Source organism: Capra hircus, chromosome 8, assembly GCF_001704415.2.
Source record: "Capra hircus breed San Clemente chromosome 8, ASM170441v1, whole genome shotgun sequence".
NCBI classification, from domain to species: domain Eukaryota; kingdom Metazoa; phylum Chordata; class Mammalia; order Artiodactyla; family Bovidae; genus Capra; species Capra hircus.
Window position 1 is genome coordinate 100,065,962 of NC_030815.1, and position 23,862 is coordinate 100,089,823.

Here is a 23,862-nt window from a genome sequence, read left to right on the forward strand (position 1 = left end):
GAGCAACTGAACTGAACTGAAGATGAGCAAATTACCAAAATATAATAATGACCCTTGAGGAAGAAGTCATTTTTCACATAATTGAGAAAAATCTAAGAAAAAATACACTGTAATTTGTTTTCTGCTAAAAGTTTGAGATGATACTGAGGTGTTGTTTTTCAGTCCCTCTGTCATGTCCAGCTCTTTTCAATCCCATGGACTGCAGCACACCAGGCTTCCCTGTACTCCACTATATCCTGGAGTTTGCTCAGACTCATAGCTATTGAGTCGATGATGCCATCCACTCATCTCATCCTCTGTCATCCCCTTCTCCTCCTATCCTCAGTCTTTCCCAGCATCAGGGTCTTTTCCAATGAGGTGGCTCTTCAAATCAGGTGGCCAAAGTACTGGAGCTTCACCTTCAGCATCAGTCCTTCCAGTGAATATTTAAGGTTGATTTCCTTTAGGGTTGACTGGTTTGTTCTCCTTGCAGTCCAAGGGACTCTCAAGAATCTTCTCCAACATCACAGTTGAAAAGCATCAGTTCTTCAGGACTCAGCCTTCTTTATAGTCTAACTCTCACATCTGTACATAACTACTGGAAATACCATAGCTTTGACTATATGGAGTTTTATCAGCAAAGTAATGTCTCTGCTTTTTAATATGCTGTCTAGGTTTGTCATAGCCTTTCTTACAAGGAGCAAGTGTCTCTTAATTTCATGGCTTCAGTTACCATCTGCAGGGGTTTTGGAGCCCAAGAAAATAAAGCCTGTCACTGTTTCCACTGTTACCCCTCTATTTGCCATGAAGTGATAGGATTGGATGTCATGATCTTAGTCTTTTGAATATTGAGACTTAAGCCACCTTTTTCACTCTCTTCTCTCACCTTTGGGCTTCCCTTGTGGCTCAGTTGGTAAAGAATCCACCTGCAATGAGGGAGACCTGGGTTTGATCCCTGGGTTGGGAAGATCCCCTGCAGAAGGAAAAGGCTATCCACTCCAGTATTCTGGCCTAGAGAATCCCATGGATTTGTATAGTCCATGGGGTCACAAAGAGTCAGACACGACTGAGTGACTTTCACTCACTCACTCACTCACTCTCACCTTCATCAAGAGGTTCTTCAGTTCCTCTTTGCTTTCTGCCATTAGGGTGGTGTCATCTGCATATCTGAGGTTACTGATATTTCTCTTAAGAATCTTGATTCCAGCTTGTGCTTCACCCAGATCTGCATTTCAGGTAATGTATCCTGTATATATAAGCTAAATAAGCAGGGTGACAATATACAGTCTTGATGTACTCCTTCCCAGTTTGGAACCAGTCCATTGTTCCATGTCCGCTTCTAACTGTTGCTTCTTGACCGGCACACAGGTTTCACAGGAGGCAGGTAAGGTGGTCTGGTATTCCCATCTCTTTAAGAATTTTCCACAGTTTGTTCTGATCCACAGAGTCAAAGGCTTTAGCATAGTCAATGAAAAAGTAGGAGTTTTTCTGGAACTCTCTTGCTTTTTTCTATGATCCAATGGATGTTGGCAATTTGATCTCTGGTTTTCTTCTGCCTTTTCTAAATGCAGCTTGTACATCAGGAATTTCTTGGTTCATGTACTGTTGAAGCCTAGCTTGAAGGAGTTTGAGCATTACCTTACTAGCATGTGAAATGAGTTTAATTGTGCAGTAGTTTGACCATTCTTTGGTATTACCCTTCTTTGGAATTGGAATGAAAACTAACAACTATAAGAACAGTTGCTATAGAAAAGGAGAGAAAAATAATGGGGTTTTAAAAATATTTTAGCTAAAAGAGAAAAGTTAACAGAAAAAAATATATGGTTGAATAATTGAATTAATGAACCAGTTTATGAATTAATCATCTCATTTCTTCATCTCTCACTTATTTAATATCATGATGACTTTCCCTGTTTGTCTCTGGGTTTGTCCAGGGGCATTCCCTTAGCCAAGGATGCTAGCAAGCGACATAGGAAGAATCTTGAGAGACATGTATTCCCTTTCTTCCATTTATACCATTGGCATAGAAATGTGTAAGTTAGGCTTCTGGGTGTATGAGAGAGCTGCATGGGCAGGGCTTCATGCTGGTAGCCTGCCAACTCTTGGTCATACTATCAGGCTCAGCCGACATTTGAAGAATTGCCCATTCAAGTCTCAGCTAATACTCCTCCTTAGGAAGGCTTTTCCTGACAACTCCACCTGATGGATATCCTCCTGGGAAATTTTACACATCACTAAAGGTACTATTCAAAGAGGACCCATCATACTAAATGACCTTGTCTATATCTTTGTGTTCATGTTGACTGTTCTACTTGAATGAAAATGCCATCAGATCAAGGACCTTGTCCATCTTCCTCACTAGCGTTTCTCTAGTATCCACAGCAGTGTCTTGCATTTAGCAGGTTATCAGTAAGGATTTCTTAACTAAATGAATTTTAAAATGAGTGAATGAGTTGGCAGAAATAAAAACTGAAAAGAAGACTGGTTATTAGCAGTGATAGTCAAAATATTTCCCAACTGATACGGGCCATATTAGACAAATTAGGGAGATCACCATCCACAGCATACCTGGAGGCCACCCTCTTCCTAGACGAATGACACTTTACTTAGTTGATCTCAGGAAGATCCAGAGAATTCCTCAAGTACAGTAGCCACTCCCTACCTGTGGTTCACTTTCCTTAATTTTAGTTACCCCATCATTGCAGTCTTAAATTATTAAATGGAAAATTTCAGAAATAATTCATGACTTTCAAATTTCAAGATGTTCTGAGTGATGAAATCTCACATCATGAAATCTCACATCACTCTGCTCTGTCCCACCCAAAACATGATTCATCCTTTTGTCCAGTGAATCCCGCCTATTCACTGCCTTGGTTATCAGATAGAATGTCTTGGCAGAGTTTGTGTTCAAGTAACTCTGATTTTACTTAACTGTGACCCCATAGTGCAAAAGTAATGATGCTGGCAAGTCAAATATGCCAAAGAGAAGCTGTAAAATGCTTAATCAAGTATATATATAAAAGTTATCAACTTCAAGCTGGTTTTAGAAAAGGCAGAGGAACCAGAGATCAAATTGCCAACATCCGCTGGATCATCGAAAAAGCAAGAGAGTTCCAGAAAAACATCTATTTCTGCTTTATTGACTATGCCAAAGCTTTTGACTGTGTGGATCACAATAAATTGTGGAAAATTCTGAAAGAGATGGGAATACCAGACCACCTGACCTGCCTTTTGAGAAATCTGTATGCAGGTCAGGAAGCAACAGTTAGAACTGGACATGGAACAACAGGGTGATTTCAAATAGGAAAAGGAGTATGTCAAGCCTGTCTTTTGTCACCATACTTATTTAACTTATATGCAGAGTACATCATGAGAAACGCTGGACTGGAAGAAACACAGGCTGGAATCAAGATTGCTGGGAGAAATATCAATAACCTCAGATATGCAGATGACACCACCCTTATGGCAGAAAGTGAAGAGGAACTAAAAAGCCTCTTGATGAAAGTGAAAGATGAGAGTGAAAAAGTTGGCTTAAAGCTCCACATTCAGAAAACGAAGATCATGGCATCTGGTCCCATCACTTCCTGGCAAATAGATGGGGAAACATTGGAAACAGTGTCAGACTTTTTTTGGGGGGGGCTCCAAAATCACTGCAGATGGTGACTGCAGCCATGAAATTAAAAGACACTTACTCCTTGGAAGAAAAGTTATAACCAACCTAGATAGCATATTCAAAAGCAGAGACATTACTTTGCCGACTAAGGTCCGTCTAGTCAAGGCTATGGTTTTTCCTGTGGTCATGTATGGGTGTGAGAGTTGGACTGTGAAGAAGGCTGAGTGCCAAAGAATTGATGCTTTTGAACTGTGGTATTGGAGAAGACTCTTGAGACTCCCTTGGACTGCAAGGAGATCCACCCAGTCCATTCTGAAGGAGATCAGCCCTGGGATTTCTTTGGAAGGAATGATGCTAAAGCTGAAGCTCCAGTACTTTGGCCACCTCATGAGAAGAGTTGACTCACTGGAAAAGACTTTGATGCTGGGATAGTACTCACGTAACTTTTATCACAGTATATTGTTATATTTGTTCTATTTTATTATTGTTGTTAATCTCTTACTGTGCCTAATTTTTAAATTTAAATTTTATCATAGGGGTGTGTGTGTGTGTACAGAAAAAATAAAGCAGATGTAGGGTTTTGTACTATCACAGTTTCAGGGAGCCACTGGGGGTCCTGGAATATATCCTTTTTGGATAAGGGTGGGGGGTGTGTTACTGTATTTCAATATTTTAACAACTGAGTTAGCCTCTGGTACACACATTTTGGGAGAAGGCAATGGCACCCCACTCCAGTACTCTTGCCTGGAAAAATCCCATGGGCAGAGGAGCCTGGTGGGCTGCAGTCCATGGGGTCACTGAAGAGTCGGACATAACTGAGCAACTTCACTTTCACTTTTCACTTTCACGCATTGGAGAAGGAAATGGCAACCCACTCCAGTGTTCTTGCCTGGAGAATCCCAGGGATGGGGGAGCCTGGTAGGCTGCTGTTTATGGGGTCGCACAGAGTCGGACACGACTGAAGTGACTTAGCAGCAGCAGCACACACATTTTGAAGATGACTCTGGTGATTAGGACAGCAATGGAACTGTACAACAGTAACAAAGTTCCATAAACTGGACAAATACATCATATGATTCATTTCTGAGTGGTCAGTAGTATCACCTTGGTACCCCTAAATCTTACAATGCTATTCCTGGATTTCGTATCAGTGGCAATGTAAAATGAGGATTGCTGAGCTTCAGCATCACGCTCTCAGGCATTGCTCTTGCTTTAAGGGATTGAAGTCATTTAAGGAAAAGAATGAGATCACTTATACTTCTTGAAAACTCTTTCCCACTTCACCCACTCATATTTCTCTGAAGTCAGTGAGCCACTACTTCTTCTTGGCAACAAAGAGCTGCCCTCTCTTATTTCCCAACGTCCCCCTTCTCTGCCAAGATAATCTTTCCCAGACAGGGGCATTCAGGAGGAATAGAAGTCTCCAGAAATGCGAGGGAGGGGGGAATCCCACAGAAAAGGCCCTGGCAGGGCTTAGTTAAATGAATTCCACATTTGGATAGGAACCAGCAGCTGACGCACATATGAGAAGCTTAGGAGAGAATGTGTACCAAATAGTTCACCAAAACCAAAAAACAAAATTTTAATTTTCAGGTCATGGAGAAGAAGCCTTATTGAAAGAATGCACCAGTTAACCTTCCATACCAAATGTCTGTTAACTGCAAAGGGCAAGTTAACTACTAACTAAAATAATCAACATTATAAAATGTTACTTTTTTGGTTGAAAAAATAAGAAAACCTGTTCAAGCCAATTTTTAAAGAGAGTGATGGTTAATTTCTTTAAACGCTCTTTTACTGAACAGACAAGGATAACTACTAACAGTCTCTTGGAAAATCTGTCAAAAATGAATGAGAGACATTTTTAATGACCTCAAATTGTTACATCCCATTGCTTCAAGCATGCATAAAGATGGATTATCATCACTGTATGAAATATTCTGTTTCTTAGAAATATCTTTCCCCATACATATGAACATTTGAAACATCAGCCCACAAAATAATACAATGATTAAAACCATAAATAGGTTGGATGTTAACTAATGAACTTTTCCTTTTCTTAGAAAACCAGCAGCATTATTCAAGAAATGGATAAAAGAGTTGCAAATATTGAGTTTTTAATCCTACCTCCTGCTGCGAAGAGGCTGTTAAATATTTGTAAACAGAAAGCAACCCTAGAAGAAAAGCTTCTGATTAATGGCAGCAAGTCTTTCAGGAAACATCCTACTTGAAAGATATTTTTTTCCCTACCTAAAGTCAGAGAAGTCACTAAACCCTCCCCACCACAGCTTCAGGAATTTTTTTAATAGCTTGTTTTTTCTTCCCAGAACCATTAACAGTGTGGAACAGACAGAATTCCAGCATCCCTACATTTCATAGATAACCAAAGGAACTCACCAAGAGCCAAAGTAATGGGAAAAGTTGATGAAAATCATGTAGTCACAGCAGAAATTTTCTTAAAGACTAAACTTTGGTCTGTTACCAACTTTGGTCTGTGAAATCGTTTTGTCTCATCTGAAATCAACAGGTAACTAACATGGTACATCCCATGCCACACGGTGTCCAGGGAAGACCAGCCTAGAGCAATGCCACTAGATTCAGGGTTTAATCAACAACCTAACGACAAGAATTGGTAACAAAAGAGACATACAGATATTCCTGTGGAGAGACAGGGGGTAAGGAGTAGGCTGTGATGATTATGGTTGTTAAACAAAGGTGTTATACTTTATTTCACAGTGTGGGATGACTCATTGTTTTATAAAATCCCCGGCTGAGTCACTTCATTATTATAAGCCAAGAAAGATGAAACGAGAGACTCAGCTGGCTTGCATCCTTACTAGCCTGGGGCAGAGCCTGGCAACCCCAAACCTGAATGATGCTTGAACTGGTTCCATTTCCCTTTCAAGTAGACTCCACGTCAAAATTGGTACAAAATCTCTAGCACTTTTTCACTAATTGCAGAAGGGGCCAGTAATTTATTTTGAGGATCAATGTACAGTAGAAAGAGAAGTTATACAATATCACTTATCTCCATGTTGAAGTAGTAGTTTTAGGCACTTTAGTGATAAAATGTCGGTGTAGCTTATTGCTAAACCAGTTGGAACAAAGCTTGCAACCAAGGTCAGACACCTGGGAGATAATAGAATGGCAATATGTAAATACTGAGCAAAAGCTGAAGACAGACCGAAGTGAAAAATGAAGAGCTCAGAACACCAAGTGTCATAGAGGGAAGTCTAGACACCATGGTCAAAGTGGGACATTCAAGATTAAGGCTGTAGAGACTACTACTCAGCCATGTGCTATGCCAAGCTGCTTCAGTCGTGTCTGACTCTTTGTGACTCCATGGACTGTGGCCTGCCAGGCTCCTCTGTCATGGGATTCTCTTGGCAAGAATACTGGAGGGCGTTGCCATTTTCCTCTCCAGGGGTCCTTCCCAACATAGGGATTGAACCCAGGTCTCCCACATTTTAGGCAAATTCTTTACCATCTGAGCCACCAGGAAAGCTCCCTATAAAAGAGAGAGAAATACTGCCATTTGCAGCAACATGGATGGACCTAGGAATTATTATACTAAGTGAGTAAGTCAAAAGAAAAAGACAAATACCATATGATATCACGTACATGTAGAATCTTAAAAAAAAAAAATGAACTAATTTACAAACCAGAAGCACGCTCACAGATATAGAAAACCATTTTATGGTTCAGTTCAGTTGCTCAGTCGTGTCCAACTATTTGCGACCCCATGAATTGCAGCACGCCAGGCCTCCCTGTCTATCACCAACTCCCGGAGTTCACTCAGACTCACGTCCATCGAGTCTGTGATGCCATCCAGCCATCTCATCCTCTGTTGTCCCCTTTTCCTCCTGCCTCCAATCACTCCCAGCATCAGGGTCTTTTCCAATGAGTCAAACCTTCACATGAGGTGGCCAAAGTACTGGGGCTTCAGCTTTAGCATCATTCCTCCCAAAGAAACCCCAGGGCTGATCTCCTTCAGAATGGACTGGTTGGATCTCCTTGCAGTCCAAGGACTCTCAAGAGTCTTCTCCAATGCCACAGTTCAAAAGCATGAATTCTTTGGCACTCAGCTTTCTTCACAGTCCAACTCTCACATCCATACATGACCACAGGAAAAACCATAGCCTTGACTAGACAGACCTTTGTTGGCAAAATAATATCGCTACTTTTCAATATGCTATCTAGGTTGGTCATAACTTTTCTTCCAAGGAGCAAGTGTCTTTTAATTTCATGGCTGCAGTCACCATCTGCAGTGATGATTTTGGAGCCCCAAAAAATAAAGTCTGACACTGTTTCCACTGTTTCACCATCTATTTCCCATGAAGTGATGGGACCAGATGCCATGATCTTAGTTTCCTGAATGTTGAGCTTTAAGCCAACTTTTTCACTCTCATCTTTCACTTTCATCAAGAGGCTTTTTAGTTCCTCTTCACTTTCTGTCATAAGGGTGGTGTCATCTGCATATCTGAGGTTACTGATATTTCTCCCAGCAATCTTGATTCCAGCTTCTGCTTCCTCCACCCAGCATTTCTCATGATGTACTCTGCATATAAGTTAAATAAGCAGGGTGACAATATACAGCCTCAAGGTACTCCTTTTCCTATTTGGAACCAGTTTGTTGTTCCATGTCCAGTTCTAAGTGCTGCTTCCTGACCTGAATATAGGTTTCTCAAGAGGCAGTTCAGGTGCTCTGGTATTCCCATCTCTTTCAGAATTTTCCACAATTTATTGTGATCCACACAGTCAAAGGTTTTGGCATAGTCGATAAAGCAGAAATAGATGTTTTTCTGGAACTCTCTTGCTTTTTCAATGATCCAGCGGATGTTGGCAATTTGATCTCTGGTTCCTCTGCCTTTTCTAAAACCAGATTGAACATCTGGAAGTTCACGGTTCACGGATTGCTGAACCTGGCTTGGAGAATTTTGAGCATTACTTCGCTAGCGTGCGAGATGAGTGTAATTGTGCGGTAGTTTGAGCATTCTTTGGCATTGCCTTCCTTTGGGATTGGAATGAAAACTGACCTTTTCCAGTCCTGTGGCCACTGCTGAGTTTTCCAAATTTGCATGCATATTGAGTGCAGCACTTTCACAGCATCATTTTTCAGGATTTGAAACAGCTCCACTGGAATTCCATCACCTCCACTAGCTTTGTTCGTAGTGATGCTTTCCAAGGCCCACTTGACTTCACATTCCAGGATGTCTGGCTCTAGATGAGTGATCACACCATTGTGATTATCTAGGTTGTGAAGATCTTTTTTGTACAGTACTGCTGTGTATTCTTGCCACCTCTTCTTTATATCTTCTGCTTCTGTTAGGTCCTTACCATTTCTGTCCTTTATCGAGCCCATCTTTGCATGAAATTTTCCCTTGGTATCTCTAATTTTGTTGAAGAGATCTCTAGTCTTTCCCATTCTGTTGTTTTCCTCTATTTCTTTGCATTGATCGCTGAGGAAGGCTTACTTATCTCTTCATGCTATTCTTTGGAACTCTGCATTCAGATGCTTATATCTTTCCTTTTCTCCTTTGCTTTTCACTTTTCTTCTTTTCAGAGCTATTTGTAAGGCCTCCTCAGACAGCCATTTTGCTTTTTTGCATTTCTTTTCCATGGGGAGGGTCTTGATCCCTGTCTCCTGTACAATGTCACGAACCTCAGTCCATAGTTCATCAGGCACTCTATCTATCAGATCTAGGCCCTTAAATCTATTTCTCACTTCCACTGTATAATCATAAGGGAGTTGATTTAGGTCATACCTGAATGGTCAAGTGGTTTTCCCTACTTTCTTCAATTTAAGTCTGAATTTGGCAATAAGGAGTTCATGATCTGAGCCACAGTCAGCTCCTAGTCTTGTTTTTGTTGACTGTATAGAGCTTCTCCACCTTTGGCTGCAAAGAATACAATCAATCTGATTTTGGTGTTGACCATCTGGTGATGTCCATGTGTAGAGTCTTCTCTTGTGTTGTTGGAAGAGGGTGTTTGCTATGACCAGTGCATTTTCTTGGCAAAACTCTATTAGTCTTTGTCCTGCTTCATTCCGTATTCCAAGGCCAAATTTGCCTATTACTTCATGTGTTTCCTGACTTCCTACTTTTGCATTCCAGTCCCCTAAAATGAAAAGGACATCTTTTTTGGGTGTTAGTTCTAAAAGGTCTTGTAGGTCTTCATAGAACTGTTCAACTTCAGCTTCTTCAGCATTACTGGTTGGGGTATAGACTTGGATTACTGTGATACTGAATGGTTTGCCTTGGAAACAAACAGAGATCATTCTGTCGTTTTTGAGATTGCATCCAAGTACTGCATTTCGGACTCTTTTGTCGACCATGATGGCTACTCCTTTTCTTCTAAGGGATTCCTGCCCACAGTAGTAGATATAATGGTCTGCTATAATGGTCTAGATATAATGGTAAATTTCTGGTTACCAGAGGTGAAAGGGAATGAGAGAAGGATAAATTAGGAGTTTGGGATATGAGATACAAACTACTGTATATAAAATAATTAAATATAGGGAGCTAAGTCCATTCTAAAGGAGATCAGCCCTGGGTGTTCTTTGGAAGGAATGATGCTAAAGCTGTAACTCCAGTACTTTGGCCACCTCATGAGAAGAGTTGACTCATTGGAAAGACCCTGATGCTGGGAGGGATTGGGGGCAGGAGGAGAAGGGGACAACAGAGGGTGAGATGGCTGGATGGCATCATGGACTCAATGGACGTGAGTTTGTGTGAACTCCGGGAGATGGTGACAGACAGGGAGGCCTGGCGTGCTGCAATTCATGGGGTCGCAAAGAGGCAGACACGACTGAGCTGAAGTGAACTGAAGCTATTTTATAGCATAGGGAACTTTATTCAGTATCTTGTAATAACCTATAATGGAAAAGAGTCTGAAAAATAATATATATTAATATATGGAAGGATATATTTGTGTGTGTGTGTGTGTGTGTGTGTGTGTGTGTGTGTGTGTTAGTCATTTGGGCTTCCCTTGGGGCTCAGCTGGTAAAGAATCTGCCTGCAATGTGGGAGACCTGGGTTTGATCCTTGGGTTGAGAAGATACCCTGGAGAAGGGAAAGGCTACCCACTCCAGTATTCTGGCCTGGAGAATTCCATGGACTGTATAGTTAGTCATTTAGTCAGGTCTTCCTCTTTGTGACTTTTTTAAAAATTTAAGTATGGTTAGTTTACAATGTTGTGAATAACTGAATCTCTATATATATGCCCTTACATATAATTATATGTATATATCTTTGTGTTGTGTCACTCAGTTATGTTTGACTCTTTGCAACCCCATGGACTATATAGCATTCCAGGCTCTTCTCTCCATGGAATTCTCCAGGCAAGAATACTGGAGTTGGTTGCCATGCCCTCCTTCAGGGGATCTTCCCAACCCAGGGGTCTAACCCAGGTCTCTTGCATTACAGGTGATTCTTTACCATCTGAGCCACCAGGGAAACCCAAGAATATACATCCTCACATATTTATATAACTAAATCACTATGTGTGTGTATGTGTGTGTGTATATATATATATATATATATATATATATCAGTTTTCTGTACACCAGAAGCTAACACAACATTGCAAATTTACTGTACTGCAATTAAAAAAAAATTTAAGGCCATGGTCATAGAATTAAAGGAGTACATGTTAGGTGTCAGAAGCCATGCAGAGTAACCTGAGAAGCAAACTCCGTAACAAGAACAAACATCAATAACAGACAAGTACAGATAAAAGAAACAGATGCACTGAGTGGGGAGACATGAGACTCAAGAGCTGAGATCTTAACACCTCCTTAATCCTGGTTCTGATACAGTTTTAAGTCCAGCTGCAACTCTGCCCTTGAATAGCCTGTGAGACTTCTGTATTCCTATAATAAACTCCATGACCCCTTTTCTTTAAGTCAACTCCAGTTGCTTCCTGTTATTTGCAACCAAAGAATTTTAACTGACATAGCACATGCTCCTTATAAAGACCCTGAAGCAAATTGCCAAGTCCTTCTCCAGAAAGTTCATCAGGATTCATTTACCCAACGACAGGGTCTGTTTTCCTCCACTCTTACTAACTCTGGATATTTCCATTCTTTCAAATCTTTACAAACTCTCTTTTATATTCTAATGGCTGGCATCTGCAGAAATAGCATCTGCACATGATGGCTTTGTCATAGAAATACAGAAGGAATGGATATCAGGGAGAGATTTCGGACTTAGGGAACAAGCACCCCTATTGACATAAATAAGTGTTGTCTTCCGATGAGAAAATTATGAGATCATCTGTGGCTAAATATGGGATAGTAAGATCATGCTAAACAAGGGGATTTTGGAATGAATGGACAGAAGGGTGGATGTGTGTGTGCTGCCTCGTAGGCTAAGAGATACAGAACACAGTAGCTACCTCTTGGGTCTCAAGGAAATCACCCAATCTGTGAGGCTTTCTTCTTCTTATGATCCCACTGATGTCCACAGCTGATTCATCAAGAGGATGCCTATTCCACCATACTGTATGGCTCGGATGGTAAAGAATCTGCCTGTAATGTGGAAGACCCAGGTTTGATTCCTGGGTTGGGAAGATTCCCTGGAGAAGGAACAGCAACCCATTCCAATATTCCTGCAAGGAGAATTCCATGGACAGAGGAACCTGGAGTGCTACAGTCCATGGGGTTGCAAAGAGTCAGACATGACTGAGTGACTAATACTTCCATAAGGCTATAGTAATCACAAAAGGGTGGTACTGGCAGTAGAATAAACAGAAAAAAATTCAATGAAAAAAAAAAAAAGACTGAAAAAGAGTGTGTATATATATATATATACACACACACTATATATATATACACACACTTATATACACACTTACTATATATACACACACACTATATATACATACACACTATATACACACACACTATATATATACACACACACATACACATACACATATATGCCATGCATATGACAAAGGTTAGATTATAAATCAATAGGAAGAGAATGAACTACTAACAAATTATATTTGAGATAAATACAGTTAGAACTAATATGTATTTGTTACGTTTGGTTACAAAAACCCAGTATCTTTTCTAGCCAGTTTAAGCAGAAGCATATTTATTGCATAGTACTAAATGGCTTAAAGAATTAATAAGAGTACTGGAAACAAAATAGAACATGGGCTCTATTTCCAGGAGTGAGTCTGGAAATAGACTCACTAGACATGGCAGGTCTAGGCTAAGAGAGTTGGTGCCAAATTGCTGTTTCTTCTACTATTGCCAGATCTAAAACTGTACATTTGCTATTTTCTTTATTGGTAAAATCTATGCCGTATACCTTACCCTTCTCCCCATTCAATTCACTTGCAAAGTCAAGTCTCATACAAGTACATCTTTTTCACAAAACCTAAATCACATCAGAAATACTAGCTATACCATTCAGTTCAGTTCAGTCGCTCAGTCGCGTCTGACTCCTTGCAACCCCATGAATCACAGCATGCCAGGCCTCCCTGTCCATCACCAACTCCCGGAGTCCACCCAAACTCATGTCCATCGAGTCCATGATGCCATCCAGCCATCTCATCCTCTGTCGTCCCCTTCTCCTCCTGCCCCTAATCCCTCCCAGTATCAAGGTCTTTTCCAATGAGTCATCTCTTTGCATGAGGTGGCCAAAGTATTGGAATTTCAGCTTCAGCATCAGTCCTTCGAATGAACACCCAGGACTGATCTCCTTTAGGATGGACTGGTTGGATCTCCATGCAGTCCAAGAGACTCTCAAGAGTCTTCTCCAACACCACAGTTCAAAAGCATCAATTCTTTGGTGCTCAGCTTTCTTCACAGTCCAACTCTCATATCCATACATGACCACTGGAAAAATCATAGCCTTGACTAGACAGACCTTTGTTGGCAAAGTAATGTCTCTGCTTTTTAATATGCTGTCTAGGTTGGTCATAACTTTCCTTCCAAGGAGTAAGCTACACAGAAGTGAATAAATACTAGGGGACTCTTAGCTTTCTTGCATGTGCAGTGCAAGAGGTACACTGGAAGAGAAATAGATGGTGAGTAGACCAGTTCACACAGATCAAAACAACCCTCAGAGAATTTGCATATAGAGAACCAAGTTAGAGAGTAGAACAAAATACAGATATATATATTTTTTTAATTTTTATTTTTACTTTATTTTACTTTACAATACTATATGGTTTTGCCATACATTGACAATATACTGTGCCTTACAATGAGATACATAATAATAGAAACTGGAAAAAGCCCTAATTTCTCAGTATGAAATAGCCTAATTATGGTACGTATGTGGACTGTCATGCATCCATTTGAAGAATTAGAGGATAATTAATGATATGAAAAGATATTCACGATGGGGTCATTGAATTTTAAAATCAGATAAAAGAGTATGAGGAGTATAATTCTATTCTGTGAATTATTCCTATAAATTGTGTTATACTCATTAATAGATATATGTAATATATATTCAACTGATTCTCTAGAACAAAACACACACCACGCACACATTTTTATTTGGAGAAATAGAATGAGAGTGAGGAGAAAAAAGGTTATACAGCAAAATGATAACAGTGACTGTCTCAGAACAATGGGATTGTGGGTTCCTTTTCTTTTTCTTGTTTATAACCTTAAAATGGATATATAACAACATAGTATCTATTATTACAAAAGAAGGTTCCTTTTTATAAAGGAAGATAAATCAATATAATTTAGAATAAAGATTTTTTAAATCCTAAGTAAAACATTAGCTAAGAAATATTTTAAGTAAGTTAACATATAATGAGAATGTACTATTTGACAAGACATTATTCTTAGTGCTTTAAATGTATTAATATATTTATTCTTTATAACAACCAAAGAGGTAAACACTGTTATTTTCATTTTACATGAAGGAACCTAAGACAAAAAAAAAAGGTTAAGCACTAGTTCCATTTGACAGGCAAGGAATTCGTTTTTATTCCTTTTGCGGGAAGGTATAAAACGATTCACATGCTGAAACTCTGAAACCCACTGTGGCTTTATTTGGAGATGGGACCCCTAAGGTGTCTTCTAGAAACAGACCAATGAATCCACAGTGACCAGGTAACACAAGGAGGAGAATCTCAGGGCAAAGGCCAAAGGGAGCAGAGGGGAGACTAAATCAAGCCCTGAGCCTTGGGAATGGGAGCACTGACTCCAAGACTACCAGAGAACTAACCCTAGGGAGTGTCAAACAGTGAGAACTCACACAGCGGAAACACTTGAATGTAAGACCTGGCATCACCCAACCACCAGTAGCACCCTGTGCAGGATGCCTCATCTTAACAACAAACAAAACAAAGATACAGCTAACAGTGCTAGTGTTGATATCAGTATTTAATGTTAAGTTCTTGTTAGCTAACAATTACTGGGCACCAACATATCAGTAACAATTCAATTCAGCTACTTAGGGTGTACTAGTCAAGGGGTTTTAATATATTCACATACATGTGAATCCTTTATCACAATTAATTTCGGAACATTTGCACTACCCTGAAAAGAAAGTCCACACCTTTAGTTGTCACCACCCACCTCCACCAATCACCCTAGACAAAATATTTGACAGCAAATCTATTGCACTTCTGCAACAACCCTATATGATTGGGACTAATAGTCCCCCACGCAGATAAAGGAAACTTGAGCCACAGAGGGTTAAGAAGCTTGCCCAAGTTTATATAATCAGCCAGCAGCAGAACTGGGACTCAAATTTAGGCAAACTGCCTTCAGAACACTTCTCTTAACTATGATGTTATGCCACCATCACTACATTATATTACAAAATTAAAATTTCTGAGCAAGTAGGAATTATTACAAAAATCAAAACCATCGCCAAGAAAAATAAATGCAAAAAAGTAAAATGGCTATCTGAGGAGACCTTATAAATAGCTGTGAAAAGAAGGGAAGCGAAAAGCAAAGGAGAAAAGGAAAGATATAAGCATCTGAATGCAGAGTTCCAAAGAATAGCGAGAAGAGATAAGAAAGCCTTCCTCAGGTATCAGTGCAAAGAAATAGAGGAAAACAACAGAATGGGAAAGACTACAGATCTCTTCAAAAAAATTAGAGATATCAAGGGAACATTTCATACAAAAATGGGCTCAATAAAGGACAGAAATTGTTGGGATCGAACAGAAGCAAAAGATATTAAGAAGAGGTGGCAAGAATACATAGAACTGTACTAAAAAGATCTTCATGACCCAGATAATCACGATGGTGTGATCACTCACCTAGAGCCAGACATCCTGGAATGTGAAGTCAAGTGGGCCTTAGGAAGCATCACTACGAACAAAGCTAGTGGAGGTGATGGAATTCTAGCTGAGCTATTTCAAATCCTGAAAGATGATGCTGTGAAAGCGCTGCACTCAATATGCCAGCAAGATTGGAAAACTCAGCAGTGGCCACAGGACTGGAAAAGGTCAGTTTTCATTCCAATCCCAAGGAAAGGCAATGCCAAAGAATGCTCAAACTACCGCACAATTGCACTCATCTCACACGCTAGGAAAGTAATGCTTAAAATTCTCCAAGCCAGGCTTCAGCAATCCATGAACCGTGAACTTCCAGATGTTCAAGCTGGCTTTAGAAAAGGCAGAGGAACCAGAGATCAAATTGCCAACATCTGCTGGATCATGGAAAAAGCAAGAGTGTTCCAGAAAAACATCTATTTCTGCTTTGTTGACTATGCCAAAGCTTTTGACTGTGTGGATCACAATAAATTGTGGAAAATTCTGAAAGAGATGGGAATACCAGACCACCTGACCTGCCTCTTGAGAAACCTATATGCAGGTCAGGAAGCAGCAGTTAGAACTGGACATGGAACAACAGACTGGTTCCAAATAGGAAAAGGAGTCCGTCAAGGCTGTATATTGTCACCATGCTTATTTAACTTCTATGCAGAGTACATCATGAGAAAACGCTGGGTGGAGGAAGCAGAAGCTGGAATCAAGATTGCTGGGAGAAATATCAATAACCTCAGATATGCAGATGACACCACCCTTATGGCACAAAGTGAAGAGGAACTAAAGAGCCTCTTGATGAAAGTAAAAGAATAGAATGAAAAAGTTGGCTTAAAGCTCAACATTCAGAAAACTAAGATCATGGCATCTGGTCCCATCACTTCATGGCAAATAGATGGGGAAACAGTGGAAACAGTGGCTGACTATTTTTCTGGGCTCCAAAATCACTGCAGATGGTGATTGCAGCCATGAAATTAAAAGATGCTTACTCCTTCAAAGGAAGGTTATGACCAACCTAGATAGCATATTAAAAAGCAGAAACATTACTTTGCCAACAATGGTCCATCTAGTCAAGGCTATGATTTTTCCAGTAGTCATGTATGGATGTGAGACTTGGACTATAAAAAGAGCTGAGTGCAGAAGAATTGATGCTTTTGAATTGTGGTGTTGGAGAAGACTCTTGAGAGTCCCTTGGACTGCAAGGAGATCCAACCAATCCATCCTAAAGGAAATCAGTCCTGGGTGTTCATTGGAAGGACTGATGTTGAAGCTGAAATTCCAATACTTTGGCCACCTGATGCGAAGAGTTAATTCATTTGAAAAGACCCTGATGCTGGGAAAGTTTGAGGGCAGGAGGAGAAGGGGACGACAGAGGATGAGATGGCTGGATGGCATCACCGACTCGATGGACCTGGGTTTGGGTGGACTGCGGGAGTTGGTGATGGACAGGGAGGCCTGGTGTGCTGCGGTTCATGGGGTCGCAAAGAGTTGGACACAAATGAGCTACTGAACTGAACTGAACTGAATATCTATTTCTAGCAGGGGAAAAAAGATGAAAAAAATTCCTGAACAAGCATAGAGGAATGCTTACACACCATCTCAAGTAGATACAATACCTCATAATGACACAATGAAGCAATACATAAATAATAAAGAATAAAACATGTCCATTATCATTACCATAATAAATTTATTCTAGAAGTTTCATCCAGTGCAGTAAGTCAGTAAAAAGAAAAAATTGAAGTTTCTTTTGAAAAAGAAAATGCAAAAAATTATTTCTAGAGAATAGACTACGTAAGTAGAAAAATACTAGAAAATCAACTTCTAAGTCATTTTTAGTAATACAACATTCCAGTAATCTAAGAAACTTCACAGAACATTATGAAAAATAATACCGGATAAATGTGTGTGGGATTGGCCCGAGAGAGTCAGCTTAGGGCTCAAATCTGTCTTTCAGCCTGTACAGTCCCTGTAATCATTAAGTCCTGCGCTTCACCTCACAAGAATGCATCCCAGTTAAGATTCTTTACATTCTTTTTCCTTGTTTATTTTGCCCAGAAAAATACTTGAAACCACAATGTTAGATGGATCATTTATTTTTGTGTCTCAGTATTTTAGCTAGAAGGAAGAGAAGAGGATTTTTCATGAATCTTTAAGTTACAGTGATTGAGACATTTAATTAGTTACAGGATTTATCACCCAAGTGGAAAAAGGAAGAACTTTTGCAAAGGAAGAGTGGAAAAGCTAAGGGGCAACAATACATAATCCCTTCTTCCCTGACTTAGTAGTCAAAACCTCCAGGAGTGTAGAGAAAGGGCCCTTCCTTTAATGTCCATGCAACTGAGGCAGTTACAGAGTGACAATATCTTAAAACATCTTACAGACTGCTGGGGTCACTAGGGATCCAGACTGATGGGAATCCATGGCTTCACCTGTCCTGGAGCCCAAACATATCTGTTCAACTAGAAGCAATTAGGACTTTCAAGAGCTTCGACCTAATGAATTTACCAGATATGTTTTTGATAAACTGTCATTTATGCATCTTTATCTCCTCCCTCCCATAAAGGCTTCTGTGCTAAGTTGTCAATATATTAATTTACCTTCAGAAACAGATCGATAGCTGAGGTGCACAGGATGAAAACTGACTTGGGGTGAGAACCCTAGTCTGAATCTCAGACTATCCATTTAAACACCATGTATAATCTTAGCTGAGCCACTTAACACCCACCCCCCACCCCCACCCCCACCCCCTGCCATTCACTAAAATTATCCTCATAAATGTCAACAATAACCTGCCGGTTTTCAAGTATAATAGATCCTTTTATTAAAAATCTCACTTAAACTTTCCATGGCTCTGGACCCTGCCGATCCCCTTCCCCCACTGGGTTTAGAGACCACCACCTTTCTGATTCTCCTCCCACCTGTCAGATGATTCTTCTTATTCATTAGCTCATTTCTCACATCGAGGATCTGACTTCAGCACTCAGTTACTTGGGTTAAAACCCTTTCTCCAGGTAGCCTCATCCAAATTCAGATTCAAGTCCCAGATCTTTATCCTGAGACCCAGAACGGTAGACAGGACATCTCCACTGGAACAACCCATAGAGACTTAAACACAACAGATCCCAGATGAGCTAAATAAACATCTACCCTCATGCCTCCCACACTGTCCAAATCTGAAAACAAGCTCCTCAGGTGAGGATGATGCTGCTGGCTTGTGGATGGTCCTTTGAGTAGCCAGGTTTGAGAATTAAGGCCTGTTTTTACAATCCCGACAACCAGACTGTCAAGTCTTGTGAATTCCACCTTGTTAATATCCTTTTACTCCTCCTCATCCCCACCCCCACTGCCTTAGTTCAAGATTTTATGACATCTCCTTCTCTCTACTGATCTCCCTAACACCTTTCTGGACCATGCTAATTTTTCCCTCATACTCCTTAACTTTATCAAAGGCAAATCTAAGCTCTTCTTTGTCTCTCCATGGCTCTATAATTATTTCAGCTCCCTTATTTTGTGCACCAGGTCCTGCATGGTCTGCCCTCATCCTATCTTTGGAACTTCATCTGCGGTCACCTACCCACATTCCTTGCCCCTCCAGGAATTACCTCTATTTTCCCAAACACATCATGCTGTTCCATGCACACTTGTCCACCAATTCTCTCTTCCTTCTGTTGCAATTTCATTCCAAAACCCTGTTTATTCTTCTCTCATCTTCCTAGAACAATTCATTCACCCCTTTAGCAAAAAGTCTTCCCTTATCCTCAGTGTGACAGGTTACATTCCTGCTCAAAGTTCTTCACCATTTTGTCCATTTACATTTTTGCCATGGCTTCAGCATGAACAAAGGACTTTAACTCTGAGGGCAGCTTTGTGCCTTCCTTCGGCCAATAACATAGAAGCAGAGATGATAACGTGATAGTTCCTTGTCCGTTTAAAAAAACTTCTGACATCAGTACGAGACGAACATGTCTGACTCTGTTTCCATAGCAGCAGGAGAAACTCATGGAGTCAGACTTCTGCAGCGAGCTGATCTGAGCCCAGCTTTGTCAGCTAACCCTCAGAGGACCCACAGACCTGCGAGATAAGTCCTCACTGTTAAATGGAAGTGAAATTTTGTGGGTGCTTGTTAGGCAGCATTATAGCAATAGATTAACTAATAAGCCAAAGCGGTTTGTCTCTTCTTTGTCCTCTCAGAGCATCCTTGCACACTCTTGTCCTGTTTCTCTCCAAGACAAATAAGAAAACAAAATAGCCCAGCTGCCAATATTACCACTAAGCATATCACAGACTCCAGCCAGAGGGGAAAAACTCCTCTCTGCATTCTAAGTCTTCTCTTTGAAGGCTAAGAACAGGGCCTTTCCTGGTGGCTCAGTGATGAAGAATCTGCCTGCCAGTATAGGAGATGCAGGTTCAATCCCTGATCCGGGAAGACCCCACATGCCTTGGGGCAACTAAGCCAGTGTGCCACAACCACTGAGCCACAGCTAGAGAGTAGTCTCCACTCCCCACAACTACAGAAAGCCTGCACAGCAATGAAGACCCAGCACAACCAAAAATAAATAAAATAAATTTTTAAAAACAAGAACACCCTGCCTAGCATTGCTCCTCCAAATACAGAAAGACTTGAACTCTAGTTTATTAACTCTCTATTCAAAACAATTTTACCCTTGACTTTTACAAGACTGATGCCTGCATGTATACGCAAATCTTCATTTATAGATGATAATCAAGTGAATAAACATATTTTCCTGCCATTAAAAAGCTAGTTTAACCTTGGTTATTTAGGGAGCCCAGTTCTTTTGAAGTGTGCTCTCTGAGCTTGTCCTTGCCACAAGGTCAGGGGCTGGGCATTAGACTCCAATGAGCTCTCAGTATTCCAAAAAGTCTGTATCTTGCAAGGGTGATGGTAGCTTGGAGATTTGTCAGTGAGAGCAGAAATCTCCAACACACTATTTTGTGGAGACGCTAAAGCAAAAGATCAGTCATGGTCCAAACTCGTCACCAAACCCAGATGAATACACAGGCAGAGGACCCCCAGAATGAGTCTGGGATCATGCACCTTGGGTACCCAGCTCTTGGTCACAAAGCATCATTGCTGCATTGCTTCAGGGAGCTAGCCCCAGGCACAGGCAGAGTCACGCTGAGATGGACAACCTCTAAAGTGAAACTTTTCATGTGCTGGTGCAAAAACTTTGTATTTGCCGGAGTTCTTTTGTGATATTTGTGCAGTAATATTTAAAATGGTAGTTATGAAAACAGTTTGGCTATATGGGACACGCTTCCGATAGAACATCCAATGGGGGGAAAAAAACGGAAAACAAAACGGCTCACACATATTCCTAGAAAACAAACTGAAAAAAAAAAAAAAACCACGCCCAAAATAGTCGTTAGACAAGTGAGGCAAAGAGTCAGTTTCAAAATTTCTATTTTTCAAAACAGTCAATGTAAAAATGTAACTCACATAAAGCAGCATCTACAAATAAACGCTGAAAGTTTAAAAAGTTTCTCAGTGAGCACTGAACCAGAACAAAGCAGCCTGAAGTCTCCCCATAGAGATACTCCCATCAAGGGCTCCACTTCTCTCATTTCAGTTGACATAGTCCCATCTCCAAGCTGGGTTAGAGATACATGACTCACTCTTGGCTTTCAATTTCTGGACTCCACACAGACTACCATTCTTCCAACACATTGCAATTCAGAAGATGACTGTTTACTTCGATTACATGCTAGTTACAGATTGAGGACGGTTTTGTTTTGTTTTGATTAAACATGGGACATACCTGAGTGTTCAGCCGAAGGTCTTGAAATAGCTCATCAGCAAAAGTACTCTGAGTGCTTATACACGGAGACTAGAAACTTCCTTTTCATTTTATTTGCAGAGGATGAATTTTCAGATTGCTTCTCCAAAGCCAAGCCTTCCTGTTTGGTAGACCCCGTGCTATCTGCTCCCGTTCCTGCTTTTTAACAAGCATGAGTGAAAGCAGCTGGTCTCAATCCCATGTAACCCTTCACAGGCTTGACGTTAAAATGGCCCATCAGCTTTTTTATTTAAATTGAACTCACCTGCTCTGTTTGGCTTTGCCTCTGAGGTTTTGTTTGCCAGGAGAGAAGTGAATTTTTTTTCCGGATAACTGAATGTCTCCCCACTGGTATTAAATTGAAGCTGTCGAAAAAGAATACTCAATATTGATGCAAATATCCCCAGCATCACTTGTCTGTAAAACAGAATGTAGATGGTATGGGGAGAGGAAGAAAGCAAAGATATCTTTCTCTTCCAAAGTTGATTCCTTTTATGGGATATCACAAAATTGGCATAATGCTATGCAATCAATACAATCTTTGTGCTCATAGAAATCTGTTCCAAATAACAGATTAGAAGTCATCTATTTACAGAACAACCAGCTTATAATAACAAAGGAATTAATATGAGATTGCTGTAGGAATAACAAAATAGCTCTTTAGAAAATAACTTTGCTAAAAAGAGTGCCTTTAAAGAAAAGATTCTCTTTGGGGACTAATGAAAGGAAACAGAGTAAAATCATAAAACAATGGGATAGGAACATGCCTTTCACCCTCCAGAGCCTACAGAACAGTTTGAAGAAAAACACTAGGAGCAGAATACAGAAAAGAGAGGATCAGGACTGGATTTGGCAGGAAGAGTTTAGAGATGGGCCAAAGTGAGAGCTGGGGAGTCAAGCGTCAGGCTCTTAAGATAGACAGATAGGTCAGAGTCGGAGGTCCATGTGCTGAGATTTAGAGAACCATTTCTGGAAAGAGACAGAGTTCTGAACTCAGGTTAGGAATAAGCAGTGGGAACATGGCAGCAAGGACAGAAGCTGAAACTAATGTGAATCTTGGACCCAAATGGATCTGGCTCCGGGATGATGTCACCTTCAAGGAAACACACTTAAAACAGCCAAAAACAATAATTAAAAAAACAGACAAAAAGCAAACAGCTGTACCCAGTTCAAAATGTGTATCTTTTCTTTTCCTATGGAGATTAACTTCCTATCTTTTCCCCTGAGTTCTTCTCCCCTCTTCATCTCCCACCCTGAGAGTTTTCTTTGCCCTTTTGCTCTTTCCAGAAGCTGGTAATACAGAGAAAAACTCTTCTCAGAGAGAAGAAGATCGGGAATAACCAAGTGAGACAAGAGCTTTCTCTTGGGTAAGATGGGATGTGGAAATGATTTACATAGACCAATAATTTTTTACTATGTCTCTCTTCCTCCTTGTCAAAATTATACCCCCCTCAACACTCACATATATACATACACAAGAAAATTCTTATATTAAGTGGGCATCCCAGAAGTTGTTTTTATTTGCAACTTAGCTTTTCCTCTCTTCTATTGGGGATTGGGATTCAGCCTTGTCATGTGCTTCTGGAGGCTTCCAGGTGGACAACCACAGCTCCCTCCACTCAACTTGATGCTGGTGGATGGGAAAATTTCTGAGAAGCAAACACAGTTGGCTCAGTATTTAATGGAATGTCATTCCAAGAGCTCTCTGATATTTGGCACCAAAGTAACAATTGTCCTAGGGGCTTCCCTGGTGTTCAGATGATGAAGAATCCGCCTACCAATGCAGGAGACCTGGGTTTGATACCTGGGTCGGGAAGATTCCCTGGCAAAGAGAATGGCTACCCACTCCAGTATTCTTGCCTGGGAAATCCCATGGACAGAGGAGCCTGGTGGGTACAGTCCATGGGGTTACAAAGAGTCGACAGGACTGAGCAACTAACGCTTTCAGCAACAGTCCTCCTAGTTGCAGACACACTGGATGTCCCTCTTCTCCTCAGTCTACATGAAGGAAATGAGTCTCCACCCCACCTCTGGTTTGTGACCACAGAGAAAGAATGTCTATGTGGATAGAGCCTCTCAGTGAATAATTAGAAATACAAGTTGGAGTCAGAGCTTGGCTACTGGGACTTTCTGGTGGTCCAGTTGCGTAGGAATCCACCTGCCAGTGCAGGGGACAAGGGTTTGATCCCTGGTGCAGGAAGAGCCCACATGCAGCAGGGCAACTAA